The sequence below is a fragment of the Cibotium barometz genome, chromosome 20, assembly GCF_041138505.1.
Source record: "Cibotium barometz isolate CiBa-2024 chromosome 20, ASM4113850v1, whole genome shotgun sequence".
Classification (NCBI taxonomy): Eukaryota; Viridiplantae; Streptophyta; class Polypodiopsida; order Cyatheales; family Cibotiaceae; genus Cibotium; species Cibotium barometz.
This window is the reverse complement of record NC_141065.1, coordinates 3374898-3391340: the sequence shown is the minus strand read 5'-3', so window position 1 is coordinate 3391340 and position 16443 is coordinate 3374898.

Genomic DNA, 16443 nt, shown 5'->3' with positions numbered 1-16443 from the left:
CGAAGCAAGGCTGCGTCTCAGCCGTTGCTCCCACTCGCGAATCTCTCCCAGTCATGTCAAAGCTGCGGCGTGTAGAAAAGAGCTAAGATCAATGAGTCCCTGGGCACACTGGCCCGCTGCATCCTGGTCAGAGCACTGACTATCATACCAGATCCTCTCAATGTCCTCAGCGAGACTGGGATCTGCAAGTACCCTCTCTGGGATCCTCAACTGCAAGCTAGGCTCCCGTGTCCCCTCCTCCAATGTCAATATAACTGGCGCATGATCTGAAAATGAGGTGCCAGCGAGAATGCCGACGGAGCCCCCTCGCTCCCCTAACCAATCGCCCACATAAAAGCGATCAATCCGTGATAGATTAGTCCCTCCCTGTCGGCGATCCGACTGAGAGAAACTAAGACTGTCCTGAGACCGGGAGAAAGCCCCATGCTGCCATGCATCAGTGATCCTCAGTGACATGCAAAACCGGTCCCAAGCTGCAAGCTCCGTGCCGTGCACTGTAACATGACTGCCTCCCACCCTATCTGCCAGGTCCTCAAGCATGTTGAAGTCTCCCCCAACACACCAATGTGCGGCCTCTGGCAATGCATCTGTAACCTGAGTCCCCAGAACTCTGCTCTGGCACTAGCATGATTGGGCGCATAGATGTTGAGCACACCCAGTAGCTCATCATGCATCCTCAGAATGACATACTGTGCTCTACCAGGCACAATGATCCCTCGATCCACAATGGCCTGCTGCCATACATCTGCAATAACCATGCATACTCCTCCCTATCCACCCAAAGGACCAAACCCTGCAGACCAAAAAGTGTCCCATCTACCAGGCATCACCGAACCATATCTCCGGATCCTGCTCTCACCCAAGTGGTGCTCCTGCATCATCAAAATGTCAATGCTGCCACCAACCAGGCATCTCTGAAGCTCCTGCCTCAAGCAACCTCGATAGCGTATAAAGTGTGCTCCGCCAAGGCCCTATACATTCCTTGAGATGATCCTCATGGATGCCCTGCTGAGGTGGATGCTGTCTCAGCCGTACGGCGGGCCTTCGCAAGCGGCTTGGATGGAGAGTAGTCCCCATCCGAACGGCTGCGAATCTGCCCACCCGGTGTACTGCAAGAATCCCGGATTAGGCGCTAGTGGGGCTGTGGCCCATGGCGACTGCCTCCTGCTCTGACAGAGAAACCTCGTGTATACTCACATATCCAGGGTTGCGTGCCAAGTCTGCCACTATGCGCACGACCAAATGCCGAATCCCTGAGGTATCCACACTCCCGGGATCCAAGAAAAAATGAGCCAACTCCCAAAGTCGGCCTATCACATCTGTCACCTCCAGATCGCTCATGTGGTGAGAAAACTCAACTGCCTGAGTCTTCAAAGTGCTGAGAGCGAGCTCTAGAGTCCACTCCCGATCACAAGGTCCACATAGAGGGAACGAGAACGCCACCGCTGAGTCTAGTGCCTCCTCCCCGCGGGCCGGAGGTATCACTACATGAACTCGAATGGGTGCTGGCTCATGGGGGCCCTTTGCTCCAAAAAGCCGTGTGAAGGTATAATCGAAGGCCTCCGAGCGCTGTCTAATGCCAAGGCGACTCAGCCGACTACGGATAGATGAAATCCGTGAGGCCCTAATCGGCATAGGTCTCCTCTGTGGTGATGCTCGAGCGACGTCAGTGCTCAGCGCTCTCCGGACTGCAGGTGAGCGCCAGGGAACTGCCAGGGTCTCCCAGGAAGGTGAGGCAGGCGGAGGGGGAGGAGGGGGAGGCGAGGGAGGTGGAGAGGGAGCCGCTGCCGAAACCGGAGGCGGGAGGAGGCGATGGTGGAAGCGAGGCGGTGGGAGGGGACGGGGGTGGGGGGGGTGAAGGAGGGGGAGCTGGCATCTCCTGGTCCTCGGTCGCTGCAGGGGTCTCCTCCTGAAGGGGAGCAAAGCTGTTCCTCACGGGAACCCAGTGAGGCTGAGACTGTGGCTGCTGCTGCTGCTGCGATCTCTGGGCGTGCTGCTGTGGCTGTCTCCCTTGGCGGCGCCCCTGTCCAGGCTGCCACTCCGAGGTATCTGTGGCCTGAGCAGGTGTCCCTGAGGCAGCCTGCCGAGCCGAATCTGTGGTTGGGCGGGCCATCAGTAGCCTGCTTGCTGTGGTGAGGGTCGAGGTCTCCTGCGAGGGCAGGCCTTGGCCAGCAGATGACCGACCTGCCTGCAAATGAAGCACTGGTTCGGGAGCCCCGAGAACTCCACTCTCTGATCTATCCACCCCCCCTATCCTAGGTAGCTGAATGACCTTAGGAAGGGAGGAGATGTCAGACACCAACACTCTGGCCCAGCTGCTCTGGCCACCATTGAAGCTGCTGAGGGGCCCGTCTCTAGTACCGAGCCCACCAATGCTCCGAGCCTGGAGAGGAGCGGAAGATACTCCGAGCGGAGACCAGGGAAACAAACTGTAATATGGAAGAGGCACTCTCCCTGCTCCGCCGCCGCTGCTGGGTCAAATCCATGCTGCCAAGGTCTGAAGAAAGCCCGAGCACCCCTGATGTCCAGAGGACTCATGGCAAGGACCTTGGCAACGCTCTGGGCGGCGATCTGATAATGACCCCGGCCCAGGAGCTGTACATCCAGGATCTTGCCCACATCTGCAAGAAGGCGAGCCTGAAGAAGATCCCTGATCTCCCCTCTGCTGGGGCGAGTGCCGACTATACGGCAGATGGTGGAATGAGCCTGGAGGCGTTCCACCTCTGCGGTGAGGCTCACTTCCTCTTCCGGCGAAAGAGAAAGCCTGATGGGGATGTCCTCGGGGGCGGGCGAGGGGGCTGCGGATGAGTCCCTCTGACTGAGGCGAGGCGGGAGGAGTCTCCATCAGAGTCTGAAGCTCAGGCGAAGGCGAGGCGAAAGCGGAAAACCTGCAAGAAACGGGCTGCACACAAAGAGGCGGAAGACCGGATGAAAATGAAGAAAAACAAAACCCCCTGGGGGTGAGAAACAGCACGAAAGAGGAGGGAAGGGGCGAAAACGAAGGAGAAGCCCTGAGGGGGGGGCGGCAACAACGCGAAAGGGAGGGGAGGCGGGGCGCTGCTGAAGGGAGGCGGGCGCGAACAGGCGAAGAGGTGGGGGGCGAACAGGCGGCAAAGGGAGGGGGGCGAACAGGCGAAGAGGGGGGGGGCGAACAGACGAAGAGGCTAGGAGGGGGGGACGAGATGGCGAGGAGGGGGGAGGCGCAGCAGGCAGCGAGGAAGGAGGGGGCACAACGGCGAGAAGAAGGGGGCGATGGCAGGCGGGGGGTGGAAGGAAGGGACGCGAGGGAGGGAAGGCGAAGGGCGCGCAGTGCAGGGTGGAGGCGGGAGCTTCAGCGAGCTACGAGCTGCATTAGAGGTTGAAAATTCTTCTTCTAGCTAAATTGAGTTCGCATTAGGCACATCAACAAATTGTCTCAGGCTTCTCTATGCATGCGCATGACGCTGATCGTCTAGGCCATCTTGAGCAATGATAGGGATATCAACAAATGAAAATCATATTATAAATGCCATAAATCTCATATTTAGAAGGGTGGTACCCTACCTGTGTGTGTGGGGTGAGTAACCTTATGGAAAAAACAGAACCCTAAAGCATGCATGTTATAGGATATACAAATCATAAGCCCAAGAAAAGAAAATCAAGCATTAAAGCTGCTAGTAGTTTTCATAGAAGCTTTAGGGCATGAGGTTTTACAACGCAACTTCTGTTACTTAGAAGATCACGTTACAGTGCTAACAGAGATTACAGTCACTGCATTCGCTGATGGTTTCCAGCATAGGCTGCCAGGAATAAGCCCGCCGCCTTCTGCGCATCGAAGCCTGTGGCTGCAGGATGCCATCAGAGGCTGGCTGCTTCGGCACTTCTGGAGAAGTAGTGGGCCGCAGGAGCGATTGACGGTGGCGCCGACGGCAGAAACGGCCGGCGCTAAGCATGAGCGCGATATCGCCGGCAGTGACGTGGCGCAGAGTGACGGGAATCAACAGGTAAATCTGGCCCATTTTCAGCTCTTGGTCGTCCGACAGCACGCTCATGCTGTGGTTCCCAAACCTGCTGCGCTCCACTCGCCACACCAAATGGCCCACGTGATCCAACATCAAATCAGCTGCCTTGCAGTTCGGCCTCGCGCGCAGTTCGGAGAGATGGGGTGCGCCGCCTTCCTCTGAGTACTGCACAACCTCGATCCAGTCCTCGCCATCTGTATTGGGTCGCCCGCAGCAACTGTCAAAATGATTTCCCATGTACAGCGACGCCCGAGAGAGAGAGAGAGAGAGAGAGAGAGAGAGAGAGAGACGGAGAGACGCTTTTTGGTTCCGTGAGCTTTTTATAGCTATCGTATAAGCACGTCGGCAATATTTCTTGCGTCGCCAACCTTACAGCCCTTACGTGTCCAACTTTTAGTTAACAGCCAAGGGTGCTTTTTCACACGAGTCGGGCATTTTGGATGAAAATACCACCACTTATTTTGAGTGATCGTTAAAAAAAATGGTTATTATTTCTTTTTTAGGAACAATAATATTATATATTTATATTTACAGGGCAGAAATAGCCACGTACTATAAGTCTTTTTATGCCATTACCACATCACTTCTATTGCGTATTAAATCCCATCTCTCATCCTCCCAAACAAAAGAAGAATATCAGAAGTGAAGCCCTTAGGGGTCTTCTCTCCAAAATAGTCCCCTTTAGTTCACACCTTCATCACTGGTCTCTTTCCCACAGCGTATTAGGGTACCCTAGTATGTGTTAATATCCCATCAGAGCTGAGGCCTACATCAACTAATCCTTGCCTGTTCTGAAGAGCCTCAACAAACAAATTATTGTTCAGCTTATGTATCTAATATACAGACCAACAATGGTGCACACATCTGAACATCATCTCTAACACACCTACCCGCCGCAGGCTAGAATATCTACAAATTCCTAGAAACCCAGATCCCCCACACAGGCAACAATATCTTATAATACAGAATATTAAATCCACCTCTCCTGCCCCATTAATTAATCTCCCTACTAGGACCCCTTAACCCCCAAGCTCTCATCCACCCATTTACCTATCCTACCCCAAAATCTCCTAACTGCAAGACAGTCCCAAAAAAGCACGCTTCCCCTCTTCAATTGTTGCTGATTTGCATCTAGGACACATTCCAGTAGTAAAGTTTCTTTGTAGCAGTTTGAATCCAAGGGATAAAGTCTCGGGGGATGCACTACTAGAAAACCCTAGGTATCACGTGCGTTCAAGAGGTATTTTAAAAACCCCTTAACTAAAATTTCCCCCCCAATAAAACAACCCCTCTTTACTTATGAACTAAATGATTTTTTTAATCTTCTAGATGTCCTAGTATTGAGTTGAGCCAAGGGGGATTAAAAAGGGCTATTATTTCTACTTATAAACCCTTTATTTTGAAAGGTAACTGTAAAAAATCATCCTTATGTGCAGCCATATCCTAGCATGAGATCTTGAGCCAAGAAGCCCACCTAGCCACACCTTGTTAGTTTCATCCCAAAAGGATATCCATACTCCATAAGGGATGCCAACACATAGCCCGAGAAACTTTGTCCTTTTTGTGACAACTCGTGGATCCTGAATCCCAAGCTCCTCATTTTGTTTTGTGTGACAATCAGTGGAGCCCACAACTGTTTTGGGTGTAGGGGGCAATCTTCCCACACAACTGCTTCATACTAGGTTGGAAGAATAGGCAGAACCATTACTCTTATACCATGTTAAAACATTCTTAGGATATCGTGCATTGAGATTTGACTTCGACAACCTAACTATTTTTTAGCATAAGGTCATGTGCCCAAAAAGGCCACCTATGACTATTATAAAATGAAAGTTGTAACAAAAGAAACTAGTGACTCTATCATGAAGATCTGGGAATTCATGTCGCCTCACCAAGTGAAGAAGGGCACTAATGTCATCATATCCTCTACGTATTTTGATTTGGCTCATTTAACCTACAATACTTCCTCTTCTATCTTGTTCTTCGAATATTGGTATGAATATTGATAGTATTGTCTTGAATATCTCCAATTTCGTGTGTGTGTGTGTGTGTGTGTGTGTGTGTGTGTTTATTTATTTATTCATATTATAGCATCTTGAATATTGATGACTATGGCCTTGAACACACGGACACACACATACATTTACATTCCTAGTCTCAAGATAAATCATATATATATTCATAGATTATATATCTTGACACATATATGTACATGTCTAGTCTCAAGATAAATAATACATAAAAATGTAGATTATACCTTGATGTGTACACACACATATATTAACATGTCTAGTCTCAAGATAAATAGTACATATTTCTATAGATTATATCTTGATGTGTGTGTGTGTACACACACACACACACACACACACACACAAAGAGAGAGAAAGAGATGTGTATAGGTTATATCTTTATGTGTGTGTGCACGTGTGTGTACACACACACACACACACAAAAAGAGAGAAAGAGATGTATGAATGATTTTGAAAGCCCTAAAGAAGTATAATGAATGCATGAGACTACCGACTCATTTGTTGAAACTCAAAATTGCAAAGGTTAGCAATATGATGGTAATGATGTTGATGCAAAATGTGGTTAGGAGGGTGTAAGATAGTCTTAGGAAAATGAGAGATAATAGGGGTGATATATCCTTATCATGAATTCAAAATATAAATAATATATAAAACTATGACCTCAAAAGAGGCTATCTGGATTTAATGCATATAGGAGGGGGCATCCTTATGCTTCTATAAAAATCCTTAAATCTAAAGTTGTGGCATGGAGATTCACCTTGGGTGAGAAGGACCATGTACATATTAATCACTACAAAAAACCCAAGCACAAAGTTCCCCTCTCTTCCTAGACATTATATACATACTTTTAATTGCTTAATGCTTAAGAGAGAGAGAGAGAGAGAGAGAGAGAGAGAGAGAGAGAGAGATTTATTAACATTTACGGATGGCCAAAATAAATTGAGACCCAATACATAAATAAAGACCAAAGAGCATATGGTAAGTTGATAGAATAAAAAAAGTAAAATGTTCATGGCTCTAAACTTCACCTAGCTTTGCAAATAGAAAGACACAAAACAATTAAATAGAGACCAAATGATGCAACAATCAAATAGAGAAAGTAAATTACAATGATAAAAGTGAGACACCTATAATATACGATAATAAAATCCAAAGTATAGTAAACTAATCATCATGAGCAGCCTCTCTAGCTCACATTTGGTTGGATATGGATAGAAACTCCTCTTTAAACTAAAATTGAATTATGCACACATAGCATAATTATAACCATAATTATAAACATAATTATGATTAATTCTCTAGATTAAACTAAAATAACCATTCCTTATTTCTAAAAAGGTTAGCATAACTCTTTTCCAATTTAGGATGAGTTAATATGATTTTTCCATATCATAAACAAGTTTAAAAGAATTAATCATCCTTTTTCCTAAATTAAAAATCATGAAAATAACTAATCTCTTTCTCTAGCTTGTCGATCTTAGAGTTTGGCTTAAGATAAAGAGATTATGAATAAGAATCATCCTTCTACCAAGGATCTAGCCATAAGAATGAGTAATCTTTTCAAAAGAGAGATTTTCTTAAAGAAAATATTAAGATTAAGTATAAAAATTAACATTAATCTAAATAGACGTTATGAATCTTTGGAAAGCTTTATTTGAAAAAAAGGCATTGCTTAGAAAGCTTCTCAAGCTTTAGAGGGGTTGAGAAGAAGAAAATCATTGAGAGAATTGAAATAAAAACCATTAAAATTCCAATTCGGACAAGAGGTGTGGTAGTCCTCCATAACATTTTTGGTGCCGCTACCGGGGAAACACCTTTGTTTCTTCCATCCTCTTGGAGTTTCAGCTCCCACTACATAAGATTCATGATTGCCCTTGCATTCTGGTAGTGCATTGTGTAGAAAATGAATGGATAAGATTTGTGTGATGGTAGGAAGAAATCGTGAGAAATTGGTTATGATGTTGTGTATGTGTTGGTGGAGTGGTCTTAGGATAGAGCTTCATTGTTTTTTCTTGTTAATTTGATATTTGCATCATTGGAAGCACCAACGTGAACGAACAGTTTGATGTTCTGTTTTTCTTATTTTTTAAAAATTCACAAAAATAAAAAACATAAGGAGCCATTAACTATGCCAAGAACTTGCATTCCATTCCTTAGGAATGGCACAATCAATTTGGGATCAATTGGATAAGTATTTTGCACCCAAAAACATAACTTTCGATGTGAGAAGTTCCACGTGAAACTGCAAAAAAACGTTCACGTCGTGAAATTTTTCTGCAACTTCACACCGCGAATCGCTCCCGAAATCAGCACCGCAAATCACGAGATTGCCTTGCCAAAAATAGGCAACCTTATCCTAACACCTCTTACGCCACGAAGTCTGCTAAAATTTTTGATCACGTGAAAGTTCAGAAAAACGTTCACGCCGTGAACGTTTCCTGAAAATCTTCACGACGTGAACCCCTTTGAAAATCTTCACGATGTGAACCCCTTTGAAAATCTTCACGACATAAACTTTTTCTGTAGACTCACGGTTGGTCCAATCCAACGAATAGTCAGGCCAAGGCCATGAAGGTCGGTAAGGGAAGGCAGCCTATAGCAGTAAAGAGAGGGGGTCTGACCCTAAAAGCAAAAATCCTTGATCACATGAAAGTGTAGAATAACGTTCACGTCGTGAACCTTTTTCTGCCACTTCACACCGTAAACCATTCTTTGCAATTTCACGGCTTCAAAAACAGAGTGATAGAATCGGAAGCAAAATCAAATTGGGTCGACAAAGTAGCTTATCAAATCGTACATACATGCACTTAAGATCTAGAAAACTCATCGGAGATAATCTTACACCTGATGATAGTGCATCGAATCACCCAGGATCTCCCTATCAAGAAGTGTGGGATCAGGACACACCTAAGTGTCTTAAGAAACATGACCACCGCCGTTGAAACTAGTAGCGAAGAGTCCATGGAAGAAGGGCTAAGATACACTGGCTTTGGGGAAGAGGAGAAACCACCCTCCCCAACCAGGTCCAGTGGTATCATTTTGATATCGTCCAGGGATTTTTTGGTCTCCAAACCAATCATGAGATGAAGAAGCACAATCTGCGGGCATGGGTCCGTCAACAGCGTGCGAGACTCAGTCCACAACAAGAAGTGCCCATCCAAACATTGAATTCTAGGCTGTTGAATACTGGCACCCCCCGAATAAGATGGGACATGGAAAGTGTGGCCAAGACGGGTCAAATATTCTTCTCCACCTCCGAGGAAGGAGAGTTAGATCTTAGAACAAGCGAGGTGGAACGATAGCTATGAAGAATTGAGCTCAAGGAAACAAGAGCTCGATACTCGAAGAGCGAGAGCTGAGCAAAAGGAAAAGGGAAGTGTAAACCCACTCCAATCACATGAGGTAAGGAACCAGAATTAGTTATTGGAAGAAGTGAGGGAGAAATTCTAAACTTGGAACCCATAAATGAGGAATCCAAAGCGGAGGAAGGTTTTACAACCATAGAAGAGGAGGATAACCTAGCAAGAGTGGTGGGTGAAGTAGAGGACTGTCTGTACACCAAAAAGGATATTGAGAAGATGATCAATCACCCTACGTTCCTATAAGACATGGAACTTCTGATTCTGCAAAGATGTATGGAGGTAACTAATGATGAGCCACTCCAAGGTACAACGCGGTAGGACCATCCCATGGATCAGAAATACCTAGAAGAGCCAATACAGGAAGGGGACGAGGTCTAGGAAGGGAGGGAGCGATTCCTCAAAGGGCCAAGGTTGGATCCGACCATGGAACTTAATGCAGCCACAGTCAAACTGAACCTAAAAATTTCTAGAACCCTGTTGGACTTGGTGAGTGGCCTCCCTCACCTATAAATAGATCCTTAGTCCTTTGTAAAAAAATCTGTGAACTATACCATGCTAGTATTACATTAAAATAATGATATTTTCTATTATCCCTTAAAAATCCTCTACTTTTGGAGAGCTTGGAGCTTCTCTCTCTCTTCAACAACTCTTGGAGCTTTCTTCTCAACTCACTAAACCAATTGATTGGTTGGGGGCTTCACTTCTAGATAAAGAAGCAAGCCAAACCTAAAGGTAAGAAGGAATTTCATGGTTTTTGTTAATATTCTCAAATGATTTCACTTCTCAACCCCTCTCAAGCTTGAGAAGTTTCTAATTAGTTGTTTTTAATGCAAATCAAGCTTTCTCTAAGAAATTTAATGATTAATCACAAAAAAGTTAATCTTTATGCTTATTTTAAATGCTTTTTATGTATATCTCTCTCTCCCAAAAGAGTAGTCATTCCTATGGCTAATTCTTTAGAAAAAGAATGCTTCTCATTGATAAATTCTTAATTCAAAACCAAACTCTAAGCTTGTTAAGCTAGAGGTTAAGAAAATAGTATTTTTATACTTTTATGTTAATAAAATTATGGTAAAATTATGATTTAATTCCATAATTTAGATTTAAGTTTAAGGATAGTTCTTCTATCATAATTGTATTACAAAGTCTTACTCTTTTCTAGAAAAATCAAAAATTATCTATAATAGCAGCAAAGCTATGGTAAATTTTTAGAAATTAACACATATCTTATTTTTATGAATAATGCTAAAAGAGGACTTCCTACCATATTCCAGGATTAGACATCCTATGCAAAAAGAATGATTTTCATCATATTCATGAGGAGAAATAATTTTTTTATAATTATGCTTAATTAATTGATTAAGAGAAAAGAGTAATTTTTGGTAAATTTATTTTTATGCAAAAAAGAGAAATTTCCATGATATTTGAGAATTAAGTAATTAAATTGAAAAAAGATGAATTTTTGGTAAATTTATTTTTATGCAAAAAGAGGAATTCCCATGATATTTGAGAATCAAATAATTAAATGAAAAAAGATGAATTTTTGGTAAATTTATTTTTATGCAAAAAGAGGAATTCCCATGATATTTGAAAATCAAGTAATTAAATGGAAAAAGATGAGTTTTTGGTATATTTATTTTTATGCAAAAAGAGAAATTCCCATGATATTTGAGAATCGAGTAATTAAATGGAAAAAGAGAAAATTTTGATAAATTTATTTTTATATAAAAAGAGGAATTCCCATGATAATTGAGATCCAAGAAATTAAATGGTAAAAGAGGAATTTTTAGCATAATTCAAATTATGAGTATTTATCAAAAGTGAAATTTTGAGTATTATTAATTTTATTGGAAAATATGGGTTGAATTGATTTTTGTAAATCCCATGAATCTTTTACTCAAAAGAAGAATATTGAATATATATCACTTGAGAAATCTTAGAAAGAATATGAAAATATTCATTGAGAAAAAGTACCTTTAACTAGGCCAAGCAATTGGTAGAAATTTAGAAAAGTCCCATCATCGCTATCGAAAGTAGAAAATGTTACTAAATATGAATAGATGTGAATACGATGTGATAAGATGTGAATGCGATGTGAGTGGATATGATAAGATGTAAATGCGATGTAATAGGATGTGATAAGATGTAAATGCGATATGATAGGATGTGATAAGATATAAATGCGATATGATAGGATGTGATGAGATGTGGGTGGGATGTGATGTGATGTAAATGGATGTGGATGTGAAGAGATGTGATGTGATGTAAATGGATGTGGATGTGAATGTGAAGAGATGTGGATGGGATGTGATGTGATGTAAATGGATGAGGATGTGAATGTGATGAGATGAGATTGAGATGTGATGATATGTGAAAGGATGTGATGTGATGTAAATGGATGTGGATGTGGATGTGGATGTGAAGAGATGTGGATGGGATGTGATGTGATGTAAATGGATGTGGATGTGAATGTGATGAGATGAGATTGAGATGTGATGATATGTGAAAGGATGTGATATGATGTAAATGGATGTGGATGTGGATGTGAAGAGATGTGATGTGATGTGATATTTTCCTTGGTACCCTGGGCAAAACATAACCAAATTCCTAAATGGATCCTATCACTACAGTGGTTGGGTGGTTGGCTAACCCATGGGACTCAATGGGGTTAGGCTGGACTGATGGATCCCTAAAATGAGACTCAATTCTGTTTTGTACGATAGATGAAGTAAATCCTAGATAGTCTTTGTTCTATGGAAAAGAATCAACGGCGGCTGTGCCTCTTGATGAGGAAAAAAGCGTTGGACTCTATGATCCAAGTGCAAGTCTTTTCCTTGATCTGACCATGAGACTTACGGGTTCAGTCGGATCAATTTGGTTAGCGATGACCTTGACTACGTTAGAATAAAATTATCCTGAAGGAATCGCCTATGTTTGCTGGGCAAGGGAAGTTTTTTTGGGTTCGGTTTTGGAAGAACCGAGGGATTAGTCTCTTGGTCCAGATATCCGTGGGTGAGGCCCCGAGTGAGAGGCTCTGCCCTGCGCAAGAAGTGCTATTTTCACTGCTAGCACCCTTGAATTCGCTCGTTGCGTAAAGGTGGCAGGGATCTTTCAGCTGGTATCAGAGCAAATTCGCTAAAGTGGATCAACCAAGAAGTAAGAAATGTCAAAATTTTATGAAGTACCGCAATTGTATGGAATCCCTGACTTGCTTGAGGCCTAGATATGATAGTATTTACCTTATAACTCCAAGGACCGTGACTACGCGTATATACCGTGAGTATAACTGTAGCTCTTTACTGGCAATATATACGAGAAAATCTAAGACCTTAAAGTTATAAGCAAAAATGCTATCCAGAGGATGAATTCGAATGCTAGTTGATATGATTTTAGAATTCTGGTTGAGAATTGATGAGTTGATTTGGATTCTGATTGAAAGATGATGATTCCTGAATTTTGGTTGAAGGAAGATAAGTTGAACAAAGCCACAATGAGGATGAATGGGACGAATCCCAGTGATGATGTTAGTAACTGGAATGACGATTCAGCAAATCACTATGAGATTAGTGGATTGTGCTGACAGATTGCTTCTGCTGCTGTTAACCTTTGACCCAGATTGCTGCTGCTGCTGTTAACCTTTGACCCAGATTGCTATGTTGTTGTTAACCTTTGACCCAGTGAATCTAATTAAGGGATGACAAATTGAGAACCTGCATAACTGAAATCCTCATGGAGGAATGTTCAGATGAAATTTTCGGTATGATGGACCATTATTGTGTTAAGGATATGAATGATATGTTCTGAATGAATTGTTCTCTGATAATGAGTTCTGTGTGTTCTTCTTGTAGAAGGGATCTTTATCCCAGGATTCTGCATGGGTTGACTTGACTATAAGGAACCCCAGAATTCAGTTGGATCTAAAGTCGGAATTGAATTATAAATAAAGTGATCTTTTCACCTGAGTGTCTTGGTTAATTTGGGAAAAAGGGACTTAACAAGAATTTTTGTATTGATAGGATCATGGATCGTAGGAATGTTAATCCCCAACTCGATGAGGAAGAGCTAAACCCAGATGTTCGTAAATCTCTTCATAGATCGCAGCTTGGACCTTTCAAGGGTGAAGGAGAAAACTTGGGCGAGGCTGTGGAGAAGTGGATCAAAGCAATGAAAGAATACTTCGATGTCACCGGGTACTTCGATGTCACCGGGTACAACGAGAAAAGTAAAATGGCTCTTGCAAGGCTGAAGATAGTAGAAACAGCCAGAGTGGCATGGAGAAACCACTACGAGACAAACCGTGTGGATCGGAACACCCAGACGTGGAATGATCTCAAGATTTACCTAAGGAAGAGATTCTGTCCTCCTGGCTTTTTGGAAACCAAGATGAACGCCGAATAAAAGAAAATACCAAAAAATGAGTAAATGCTCACATAAGATGAAGAGTTGACTGGGTACAAGGTTTATTAGTTAAAAAAAATATAAGATATTACTAAAAAAATGAGATATTTTGGAATAATGATGCATTTTTGACACCTTCGTAAGGAGAGGGGGACTCTTGAGGTAGGCACCTATTTCACACATGTGGAAGGGGTTTTAAATCAAAAAAATGTGATATTTTTATCTCTCCTCTCTCTTGGATCAAACCAAATCAAAAAGGGAGCCAAACTAGTCCAAATCTTGTCCAAATTGAGTCAAACTGAACCTGAAAATTTTTAGAGCCCAGTTGGACTTGGTTAGTGGCCTCCCTCACCTATAAATAGATCCTTAGTCTTTTGTAAAAAAATCTGTGAACTATACCATGCCAGTATTACATTAAAATAATGATATTTTCTATTATCCCTTAAAAATCCTCTACTTTTTGAGAGCTTGGAGCTTCTCTCTCTCTTCAACAACTCTTGGAGCTTTCTTCTCAACTCACTAAACCAATTGATTGGTTGGGGGCTTCACTTCTAGATAAAGAAGCAAGCCAAACCTAGAGGTAAGAAGGAATTTCATGGTTTTTGTTAATATTCTCAAATGATTTCACTTCTCAACCCCTCTCAAGCTTGAGAAGTTTCTAATTAGTTGTTTTTAATACAAATCAAGCTTTCTCTAAGAATTTTAATGATTAATCACAAAAAAGTTAATCTTTATGCTTATTTTGAATGTTTTTTATGTATATCTCTCTCTCCCAAAAGAATAGTCATTCCTATGGCTAATTCTTTAGAAAAAGAATGCTTCTCATTGATAAATTCTTAATTCAAAACCAAACTCTAAGCTTGTTAATCTAGAGGTTAAGAAAATAGTAATTTAATGTTTTTATGTTAATAAAATTAGGTAGAAGAGCACTTGGAAATCCAAGAGTGATGAGCTGCAGTTCTTCGCGAGCGATGCAAGAGTTGAAGAAATCGCACAAGTGGAATGCACAAAAGAGGAAAAAATACGATTTTATTGAGCGGTTGTTAGCCTTGGCGTCTATTTTAATGAAGTATACCACGTGGCATTCTATGATTGGCGGAGGAAATGTGACCGTTTCTTCATGCCGTGAAGGAGTAAGGCGGTTCACGACGTGAACCATTTCGAACCAGTTCACGACATGAAGTGCTAAGGGTCTCATGACGTGAACCATTTCTAATCGTTTCACGGCATGAAGGACTAAGGCATTTCATGACATGAACTACTTTTGATTTTGTGCATGCAACGTTGATACCCTATGCTCCTTACATGCTCAAACACTCAATCATGCAGTCAAAAAATGGTTGAATACACATGAAATGAAAAATCACATTTCATGGCATGAAGATCAAACATTTTTATCTTATACCCATTATTGAGAAATGGATACCTTTTGTTCTTCAACTCTATTTATTGCCACGAAAACCAATGTGGTACCTTGGCACTTGTGGGACTTTGTTGTTGCAAAGGTTTAAGTTCAGTGTGAGAGTGCTTGATCTTTCCCTCCATCCAACTGAAGAGTGCCTCCATCTTGTTGATTGGGTTCTGTCTCTTTTACATGTGGATGCACACTTTCTCTTCTTTTCTCCTTAACTTTTTCCACCTCTTTTATATTGGTGGGTGTAGTTGGCGGTAGTGCTATCTTCAGTTCGTTGTGTTAAATGGACTTCTTTCTCCAAACCAATTTTTGTACCTTCTTTGCATTTGCTTTAGCTAGAAATTGGTCTTGTTTGCTGTTATTGTCCTTCCCTGTTTTTTTAAAAGTATTTGCAGTATACTGAACCTTGGGTAGGACTTTGGCAACAACCATATTGTCGTATTGCCCTGGTACTAGCCTTGTGCAGCTAGCGAATCCTTTTGAGCCCATTGCTTTTGTAGATGGTGCCTTCGTTTGGAATACTGCTAATAACTAACACTGGATAGCCATCTCTATCCCTTGTCTGTTGCTTGAACTTTTTGCCTTGATCCCCCAATTACTCCTTCTGCATCATAGTATTTATGGGCTTGAAGTTGGTTCTTAGGAACCCACTGCTGAATTACTAGACTTTGGGTGTTTTTTGCGTGGGGACTATGATGTTGACGCCTTCTCAGGTACGATAGCTGATTTCATTAGCATTGGCGTTTCTATGTCATTTATCATAGCTTGCTTTCCCTTGTTTAACGGGCTCCATAATGGCACGGTAATGATATCCTTGCTCTCATCAAGTTGTGGAGCCCTCTTTTCCCACTGGATATTACAATTATTGGCACAAATCCAGGATCATCAACCAACGATAATTTCTTCCTCCATATGGGTGGTCTCAGAATTGGTGCACTGGCCAGTGCTTGCTTCAATTTATCATATGCTTCTTGGCATTCTTCAGTCCATTTAAAGGCAATGAGCAGTCTTTATAATGGTCTCGCAATTTTTGCACATAATACTTTGAAACGACGAGAATACCCAATGTGGCCCATAAACCTCTGTACACCTTTGTAATTGGTGGGTGGGAAAAATTCCAAGATTAGTTTGACCTTACTTTTGTCCGTGGTGGAAATGCCGTTCCTAGAGACAATGTGTCCCAAGATCACACCATGTTTGACCCAAAATTGGCATTTTAAAGGGTTTAAGGATAT